The following is a 9,467-nucleotide window of genomic DNA, read 5'->3' as shown; positions in this document are numbered from 1 at the left end:
GAAATGTTATAGGGCTAAGAGCATATTATTTTTTAATGTGGTTCGTGTTGTGGAGCACCTTTTTAGTTTGTTTTAAACCATTATGAGCAACAATTGGCATTATGAGATTTGGAAAATCTTGCTGCCTTTGGAGATCAAACCAGATCAGTTTAGCATCAGTGTCCGCATATTAGCTTATATATATATATGCTGGAGCACAGAACGTGTAGGTTAAACAAGCCAAAAATCTTGTTTTGAGTTTGAAGTCAAGTGTACTCGGGTACACTTAGGATTGCCTTGTGTGAACAGATCTATCAATTTCAACCCAATTTCAACTCAAACTGGCATCAAATGCGAGTTCCCCTCTTACATCTGATGCTACGTGCACACCGGGCATGTGTGATGCATTCAAAAACTCGCTATACGGGCGTGCTTGAACTTTTAGCACCTATTTTCGCACATGTACTCACAGTTGGAAGAGGCTGGGTGCGAAATGTTGGACATTTCACTCCAGACTTTTTTTTCACAGTTCTATTCCAATATATGAAATACTTGGTTTCATATAATTCCACCAAATGGCAATTGATCATTTCTTATTCATTATTAATTTTCAAATGGTCGGTACTTCTGTGTTTTGAAAAGGACGCTATCTGTACGTCACTACCAAATCAGAGTCCCAGATTGGTCAAAATTCAACTGGTTTTACTTTTGTCCATAGAGCCCGAAAATGAACTTATAGGCTAAATCCAAATTCTTCCCTTAACCCTACATTTAGTCCTCCAAAAGTAGAATTACAGAAAAATTGTGTTTTCAAAGTCAAATGTCACTCCCACTCGATGATGTCATCAATAGTCGCCTGTCAGCTACGTTAGCGTGGAGCTGCTATCGCTTGGAAATACAAGACTTTGGTTTTATAACTTTAAAAAGCTCATGCTAGAACAAAAATCTATTTCGGACAACCCTGTCCCCTCAAGTACCCCTACAATTGGAGGGATAGGGGACGAACTCGAATTCTAATTCAGACAAAAAATTGCTTTTCATTTTCATTGAAAGTGGGCGCTTGGACGCACGTTTCCGAGCCCGGTGTGAACGTACCACGATTGGTGTTGCCTATGTTGTATTTGTTTTCATCTCCTTCGGTTGGATTTCTGCTTACGAAAACATGGCGTAGCCAGGTTGAACACAATGTGAAGCTGTGACACCGAGAGCCACAACAGCAAGACCATTTCCTTTTTGTTTGACAAAAAGAAAAAAAGTTTTGCACTTTCATGTAGGACAGTCGGAAACATCAGAGTAACAAAAAAAGTATATTTATTAAAACAGCACTAATACAATCCTTGACTTATTTCCTTCCCTCAATGTCAAATAAATGTGATATTTTTTTCTAATAGCAATATTTAAAAATGTAAGTATAAAAAGTGTACATACAAAGTTATGGTTCAAATATTTCTCTGGGCAAATTGATGTTTCTGTGAGTGTCTCTTGGTTTGTTGATGTCAGCACTCATCATGCGTTTGATTGAGAGCACTCGGCGCTCTGTTCATCTCACATGCAGGTCTCCCGGACGACACGAATCGTCGCAGGTCCTGCATGAGAGCCGCATTTGTCCACCACCACTCCCAACAGTGTGATTTTGGGTTTGTCTCAATGCAGCTGTTGTGTACCGTGTGCTATGGGATGAGACTTATTCCTCCATTTTTAAGTCTCCTCTCACTGTTTTGGTGTTCGGGAACCCATCGTCATTATACTTGGCATGTCATTGGTATACCTACAACCATGCAATATTAGGTGTTTGATATCATCCTGTGTTCGACTGGCACACAAATCTTATTTGTGGAAAAAGGTCATTGCTTCATGTTCATCCTTCGTGGACATCACATTGTATGGAATGTTTTGTGTTGACTTAACACTTTGGGCCTGATAATAAGACTGAATATAGTTTCTTAGAAAAGACAGATTGTTCTTTCAGCTCACTTTATGTTCAGTATTTTTGATTTTGTATTTTTTGCCTTATTTTGAACAGAGTAATATATTAGTACCTGATGTTTTCTGTACATTTCTTTGGTCCACTACAGCATCGGTGCTGTAATCCTTCACTGCATTAAAGGGGATTATGCAATCATCTAGTGTAAATTTCTCATCCAAAGACTTTGAAATTAAATTCATGGATTGAATAATCTAAAAGGTGTTATTACTTATTTGTGTGATCCGCATCTGTGAGACAAACAAATACATAGCAAACGATTTTAAAAAAAGAAGAAAAAATAAAAATAGAACAAATTAGTATTTTTAAAAATTAAAATCAATGATCATGTTATTTCATGAAAATGGTTCATTTTGTGACAGAAAAAGGTAAACAAAAGGGTGATTACTGACCCATGGACCAAATTATATTATTGTGAAAATTATTCTAGCTATGTCTCAAGAGATCTTTAAGATTTGCTCACCATCTGAAACACAAAACCATTATGAGTATTGAACTTATGTAACTCTAAAGAAAATAAAAACACATTTTTACTTCTCTGAAAAAAACACAGTAAAGCTTTACTACAGAACTGATGGAGTTGATGCTCAAGTCCTCACTAGTTCCAGTTGTGACCAAATTTTGAATGTTTCTGGTAATGCCAAGATGGAGAAAATTCAACAAAAAATGCTAAATTGTTTAGTAAGGCAACATAAAAAATAAAATGTACCAAGAGTTTGGAACAAAATTTTGTTTAATGTATTTTTAGCATAAAAGGTGATACTATTTCTCTTCACATTTGACTATTTTGTAATCACTGTAGTCGCTGCTAACAGAGCCTGGAGAGGTCACTTCTTTGACAGCCGTACTGACAGCACATCGTTTTCAGAGCTTGGTTTTGGTCTCTCCGCTGGTGGTCCATCACTGGTGCAGCTGTTCTCTTCTGATAGATGGATGCTGAGAGTACTTCTGCAAGCCAGAGTCAGCACTTTTAATGTTTAAAGGTTAAAGCAGAAAGAAAGTTGGAGTGTCTGAGCACTGACCAGCCGACAAGGTCTCCTCCGGTTCCATCAGTCGTCTCCATCTGGACCCTCCGCAGGTGTACACCAGCGCCCGCAGAAAGGCTCGCCCGCACAGCCGCAGTGTGTTCGTGTTGTCCTGCGTCTGAGCGTGTGCAGCACACAGCAGACAGAGCAGCAGGATGAGAAGGACTCTGGATCTCATGTTTGCAGTCAAAAAACCATCTGTCCTGACCGGGCCTTATATGCTCTGAGTCTTCCTGCACTGACTGCTCCATAAATGCATAGTGTTATCTCAGGCAGTCATCGTCTGCTTTTAACGGCGGATGTGGGTTTGATCATTTGGGATGTGCGTGGGAATCCCTGTCGTGGTGAAAGCTGTCGGTTATCAGTGTTGTTTCAGGGAGAAGTGGTCTTTTATGTCCTAACTGCAGGCTTTTTATTGACATCGACTTAAGGAAGAGATGCTTAATGGATCGCTTGAGATATACACCTCACAGCAAACGGAGGTTATTGCTGTCTACATAGCAACAAAGTGGGATGTTCTGTGGTTCCAAGAAATTAAACACTTTTATGGAGACACTTGTCTAACTGATTTTTATCATGAAAAGGGGTAAGCCATGCAGAGGAAACTTGAAAATCAATAGATCGGTACAAAACAGGAAAAAAAGAAATTACGTAATTTGTTATTGTATTGAAATTAAACTTTAAGCATTTATTTGACTTTCTTCATGGTTCATTCCAGAATTGGATGATAATTGGGCTTCAAAATTCATGAGAAGTAAATATTCACCTTTATAAGTTTCTGCTACATATTCATCAATGATATATATTTATTTATAAATTGCATGTTTGTAAAATTGCATCCTTGGACACCTGTATATTGCAAGTTGCAGCTACCTCTCATTTTTGCACAATTGATTCGTCCTCTTGATTTGTACGAATCTCGTTACAATTTGCAATTGTAGCGACAATGAAGAATTCTGATTCTGAAAACGTGAAAAATACAAGAGTTGAGATACTCATTCTTTTGGAGACTGTTTGATGATGTCAAATCCAGCATATCAGGTGATTCTCTGCATCATTCTTCTTTTTCTGTGCTAAAAAATGTAGTGGGGGATGTTGTGGGACACATGTTTCATTGATTAATAATTATTGATGGAAATATTTTAATTTAATTTGAACAGATGTCTCCACAGTTATAATAGACAGCAATGAAACATCTAATACAAAAAAATAAATAACTTTAAGTTTTAATTTAGATTTAAGGGGAAAATGGCATTTTAGAAGGTACTCCTGACTTATTTTAACCCTTTAACACCTGAGGCGCCGCCAGTGATGCTTAAACACAAAATCCTTTAACTTTTCAACAGTTAACTTAACATGATCTATGTAACTCCAGCAGATTCTGAGGGAGAAAAGCAAAAAAAGAGGAAAAAAAAAATTACAGTAAATCAAAAAACATAAACACGGGAGCTCCGGAGTTAAAAGGTTAAAAACTATTTTCAAGCATTTTTATATTTTATTTGCCGTAGATTGTATCTCAGGACAGTTAGATTTTATTTCAATATGCATGTCTTTGATTGACTACATTTTATGTGAAACTTTTCAAATTTGATTTTTTTGGGACATAAAAGGTTCTCCAATTCTGGAATGAATCATGTTTATGTACACAAAATACAGAATAGTGTATAAGTTTTGATTCACAAGTTCAAAATTGGATTTAATATCAAATTATAGAATAAGAAACCAATTGCTAATAATATAATTTCACAAGAACTTTAAAAAAAATGGTATTAATTAATATAAACTGTATATAGTTCATGCTGATTTTAAGTAATTCTAAACTTATAATATCATATATGTAAATATAGCATTATTTCATATATTTATTTATTCATTGTTTATTGGAGTTGTATTATTATGCTTTTCAGGAAGTAACCCCCTTCATTTTTTTTTCAAATAAAACTGCTTTATTTTGTGTTTCTGTGCTTCAATTTGCTCTTAGCAGGACAAGATGAATTTCTCAATAACACTTCCAAACGTCCAGGGGCTTCATGCTCCGCTCCGGGCAGGGGAAGCCATGTCAGAGGTAAAGACAGCGGCAGCAGGCTAGTTTGTTCAGCTGCTCACGAACAAAAGTAGTCCATGAAGCACAATAAAATGTACCTTCCTCAGTTTCACGGGGCATAAATCCACAGAAAAATTCAGTCCACAGCAAAATCCAGAGTAAAACCATGTGAAAAAAGTTACTTCAGCCGGAGAGTAGCGACAACAATCATGCCAGCGTCCACTCAAACTGGAAGTAAAGGTAAAACAGGTAAAACTCTGGTGCCTAAAGTGTTAAAAATAAATGTACCATAAAACATTAGACATATTCAGTCATAACTAACATCAGTAATATTTATTAAAAAAAAAAAAAAAAATGCAGATCCGGATGTACCGGATCGGTTTAGTACGGGATCAGGTCTGGCTATGCCACATGGCCCTGCCATCTGAGGGGCGGGTCAGATCCAGATGTGCCCTTTGGCCTACCCATGTATCAGATCAGATACACGAGGCCCTCGCTTGTGCCCGCCCGGCATAGATGGTATGGCGGCCCAAAACGGGGGTGGTGGTCGACGTCTTGACATGATATAACCATAGACTGTATATAAAATAACTGGACAGAGCAAGCCCCTATACTTCCGTGTTCCATATAGGAAGTACCACTGGGTTGCAAAAAGGCCAAAGTCCCATTGACTTACATTGAGAAACAGACAGTTATTTCTCAGTCATTTTATATGTCACAATAATCATTCTTCCTCTGCTGCTTTCTGATTAACTTCTTTTTCTAATCCTATTTTTTTTTAAAGATTTTTTTCCATTATCACAAGTTATTAGAGTTATAAATTGACCAATCAGATGGCTCAATAAGCGTTTGTGGGTCTGACGTCAAACGTCTGGGGGGTTTGAGTGACAGATGACGGGTAGCCAATGGGAGCAGACTTCATCAATGGGTCCGTGAAGACCTTTTAACACCTACTTTACAATTCAACAATGTAATCATTGTCATACTGTTGTTTTCCTCAATGGAATGTACCGATGCAGCAGTTTGAAACAACAGGAGGCGCATGCTGTCGACATTTTTAGATGAGGATTTACTCTGTAGAAATAGATTTCATTTTGAGGTTATGTGCTTTGGACTTTTTTGTTTAACGTTCGTTTGTCTTTTTTACACTGTTTTTCACTGTTTTGATTAAATATGAACAGATTTAAATGTGTCCAGTGTGAAGCTATTCGCAACAACATTTCTGTCTTTCTCTCTAAATGTGCAAAAAAGCAGTGCACAAAAGGTCAATTATCTACAGGGGTTTTTGGTCAGAGAGGGCAGTTCTGTCCTCGAAGGCTCCTCAAAGGCCTTGGTGATGCTGGCAGTGACAGTCACAAGTCTCCAAACTCCCAATAAGTCTCTTGGTGCAGAGTTTGCAGCATCAGTGGGAAAAGATTTCACCTGGTGATGGTTTCCTGTGTTTGGAGGCGGTTGGATACCTGGGATGTGTCTGGGGTTGAACCTTAGTGGATGAGGGTCTCCATCATCAGGTTCTGCATCTGTCTTCCACTGTTGTTCATGTGGTGCACGGCTTGGGTCTCTGACATCAGAATCAGCTCCAGCTCACAGCCTTTCTAAGGAAACGTGAAGGAATAGCATAGTGTTCATTTGTGACATTTGTTTCCTGAACACATAAATATATGCTTATTTTATAAGACTATGTAGCTAGATCAATTCCCTGAACTGAAATCAATTTTTGAGGTAAATTTAAGTCTTCAAATTTTACATTATGTGCTATTAAATATATATTATGTGGAATCAAGCCAATAACCAAATCAAATTATTTCTGAGGTACAACAACATTGTATTTCCGTAAAAAACTTTCATATGTGTGCCGATTTCCTTTATCATCAAATAATTGATTCACTGTTATAATTTTATTGACAAACCAGTTTTGTAAAAAGAAAGTTTTGTTTTTGTGTAAAATGTAACAATTGTTGCACAAAATGCAATTGTGAGGAGAAAAGTTGTGTTTAAACATAAGAGTCCAGCATAACAGAGCTTGTTGGGGAAAATTGGCCAATCTAACAGGGAGCTTTCCAACAGAAAAAGAGCATTTCAGTAAAAAATTTAGACCTCCTAAATTACCAAGTTAATAGTTGGGGAAAATATTCCATAAATTATTAGAACTCTCAAGAAATCTTTTGATAAATTCAATTTTCAAAACCTGATTGAAAACCGTAAAAGTCAAAACATATAATCCTCCATCAGCGAAAGAGTTTGACAGGACATTTTTCTTCACTTTATGGATTTTATTTTTCACAGAAAACTTAACAGAATTTGTCCAGATCGGAACACTGGGTTTTAGTGACATTTAGTGACGAAAAAATATATGACACTCTAGACATCCTTCTGCTTTAGTTAGAAGATTCAAAACAAAAATGCTAAATGTAAAACTAATATATACAAACACACACACACATATATATATAGAAAGTGACTATTCACATGAAATGTTATGTATAAATATATATTGCAAAGTTATGCACAAAATATGACTGTTCACGCTGTACTTGAACAGGAAATACTCTGAATACAGAGATTATGAGTATATTCACGATTAAATTTATTAGAATCAAATAAATTGTATTTATGGTGGACACATCTTTCTTTATCAGAAGCGCACATCTCGTGATAGCAGGTGAAAGACTAAAATAAAGACATACTAACTAAAAACTCTTAAAGCAGTAAATGCATATATTTTTTTCAATGAAAAAAGGAAGGAAAGCAGCAAATATTCAAGAGGGAGTGTGAACCCCAGATAAAGAGGATGCTTTTTTTCTCTGAAACACACCACAAAGCATAAAGCAGCAAAAGTGGTAAACCGAAAAATAGGCGAAAGAAAAAACCCTCATGCAGCATCTCTGTGAATTCTATAATACATTTGCTGGATTTCTATCAGAAAACAACCAAGCCCGGGTCCCCACCAGCCCTGCTGCTCCCGTTATGGTCACTCGCGTCCCGCCCAGATCCCAGGTAAAGATCTGAGCGGTGGAAATGTCCAAATCACCTGTTGTCACTCAGTGATTATACTGAGTTGGCTGCACGGTGTCACAGTGCTAACAGTTTACAGTCCCATTCATTTAACTGCAGCCAGCGGTTAGCCGCTAAGCTAGCGTCAGCTTTCACTCAGAACTTACTTGATGTTGCTGCTCCTACAGTCAGATGAAGTTGGTTGTTGTTGAATCTCTGTGAGTAATCCTTTAATCCACATGTTCTGCAAATTGCAAACCGTTTGTTGTGGACGATGTCTAAACTTTTATGCCAGAAATAAAAACACCCGCAAACAGGAACCCGTGCTTTTAAAGGGAGGCGGGAACTATGTTTTTCTGCAATTTGATTGGTTGGACTGTCAGATCAATCAAACTTGATTGGATGTTGGGCCGACACCACAGACGAATGTAAACAAAGACACACAGAGACCGCGGCGTGCGGCTTTTTCTCGATATACTTTATAATCCGTGGATTTGGGGGGAAAATAGCAAGTCTTTCCGAGTCAGAGGGCTAAAGTCCGAGTCAAGTCACAAGTTATGTATATCAAAGTCCGAGTCAAGTCACGAGTCAGAGGTAGGAAAGTCCAAGTCGAGTCTAAAGTCGTCAAATTCATGACTGGAGTCTGACACTGCGACAGCTGGCTTGACCGCAGTAGTCTGACCATAGACTGTATATAAAATTGATATAACAGAGAGAATGCCATTCATTTATGCCCTCAGCGCAGGCCGGCGGGCGACTACTAGACCTGATCCTGATATGCGCTTGTCACTGCCTCCTATTTAAAGCCAACGAATTACCATACTTGCACACTATGGTTTTAACTCGAGTTTTTTTGGCCAATATGAATGGCCGCGAAGGAGGTCTTGCGGTGATTTATCGCGAGAAGTGGAAAGTTTTTTTTTTTTTTTTTTTGATAAGTTAGACATTACAAAAGCATTACAAAGCGTGTTTCCAGATATGTATACATGTAAAAACAAAATGAATTCAAATTAAGCAGTAAAAAGAAAGGCAGAGAGGAAACAAAAAGAAATGTTTCAAAATACATATAAATGTAGATAATATGGAAATAAAATATTCTAACTATACTCAGAAATCTTAATCAAATTGGGAGGCATCAATGTCTAAAACATTCCAACCAAGATTATCTATAAAATAAAGGGTACGGAAAAATCTCATCAGTCCAGGTAAACAGACAAACAATCTAAAAGTTTTGTGGCATTCTTATTTTTTATCTTTTCAAGGGATTTACAAAAAAGAAGCAAGTCATTTTTAAAAAACAAAAAATGTGGACTCTCATTCAAAAATCGACACCTATGAATAAAAAACTTACCAAAAAATTACTAAATTATTGTACAAAAATTGAATTTTCTTTTCTTTGTTAATACAGCCAAATTGTATATTAGGGTATGTAAATAATGGA

General features: G+C 37.1%; 1 protein-coding gene and 1 long non-coding RNA gene across 2 annotated transcripts in view; one reads left to right on the top strand and one right to left on the bottom strand.

The window, feature by feature from the left end:
• LOC112147464 (SH3-containing GRB2-like protein 3-interacting protein 1) overlaps positions 1 to 2,163 on the top strand; it is a gene marked incomplete in the record, with an annotated part of 24,251 nt that extends 22,088 nt beyond the window's left edge. Inside the window, 1 exon segment of the mRNA XM_024273872.2 lies at positions 1 to 2,163.
• Positions 2,164 to 2,895: 732 nt separating this feature from the next.
• Positions 2,896 to 8,350, bottom strand: LOC112147642. Its single transcript, XR_002919496.2, has 4 exons — positions 8,194 to 8,350; positions 6,493 to 6,627; positions 2,986 to 3,106; positions 2,896 to 2,911 (listed from the first exon to the last, which is right to left on the bottom strand). It is a non-coding gene; the product is annotated as an uncharacterized LOC112147642 (long non-coding RNA).
• Positions 8,351 to 9,467: the final 1,117 nt, after the last annotated feature.

The sequence above is a fragment of the Oryzias melastigma genome, linkage group LG17 (genome assembly GCF_002922805.2).
Source record: "Oryzias melastigma strain HK-1 linkage group LG17, ASM292280v2, whole genome shotgun sequence".
In the NCBI taxonomy this organism is placed as follows: domain Eukaryota; kingdom Metazoa; phylum Chordata; class Actinopteri; order Beloniformes; family Adrianichthyidae; genus Oryzias; species Oryzias melastigma.
The sequence above is the reverse complement of the archived record's forward strand: the minus strand, read 5'-3'. Positions and strand labels throughout refer to the sequence as shown.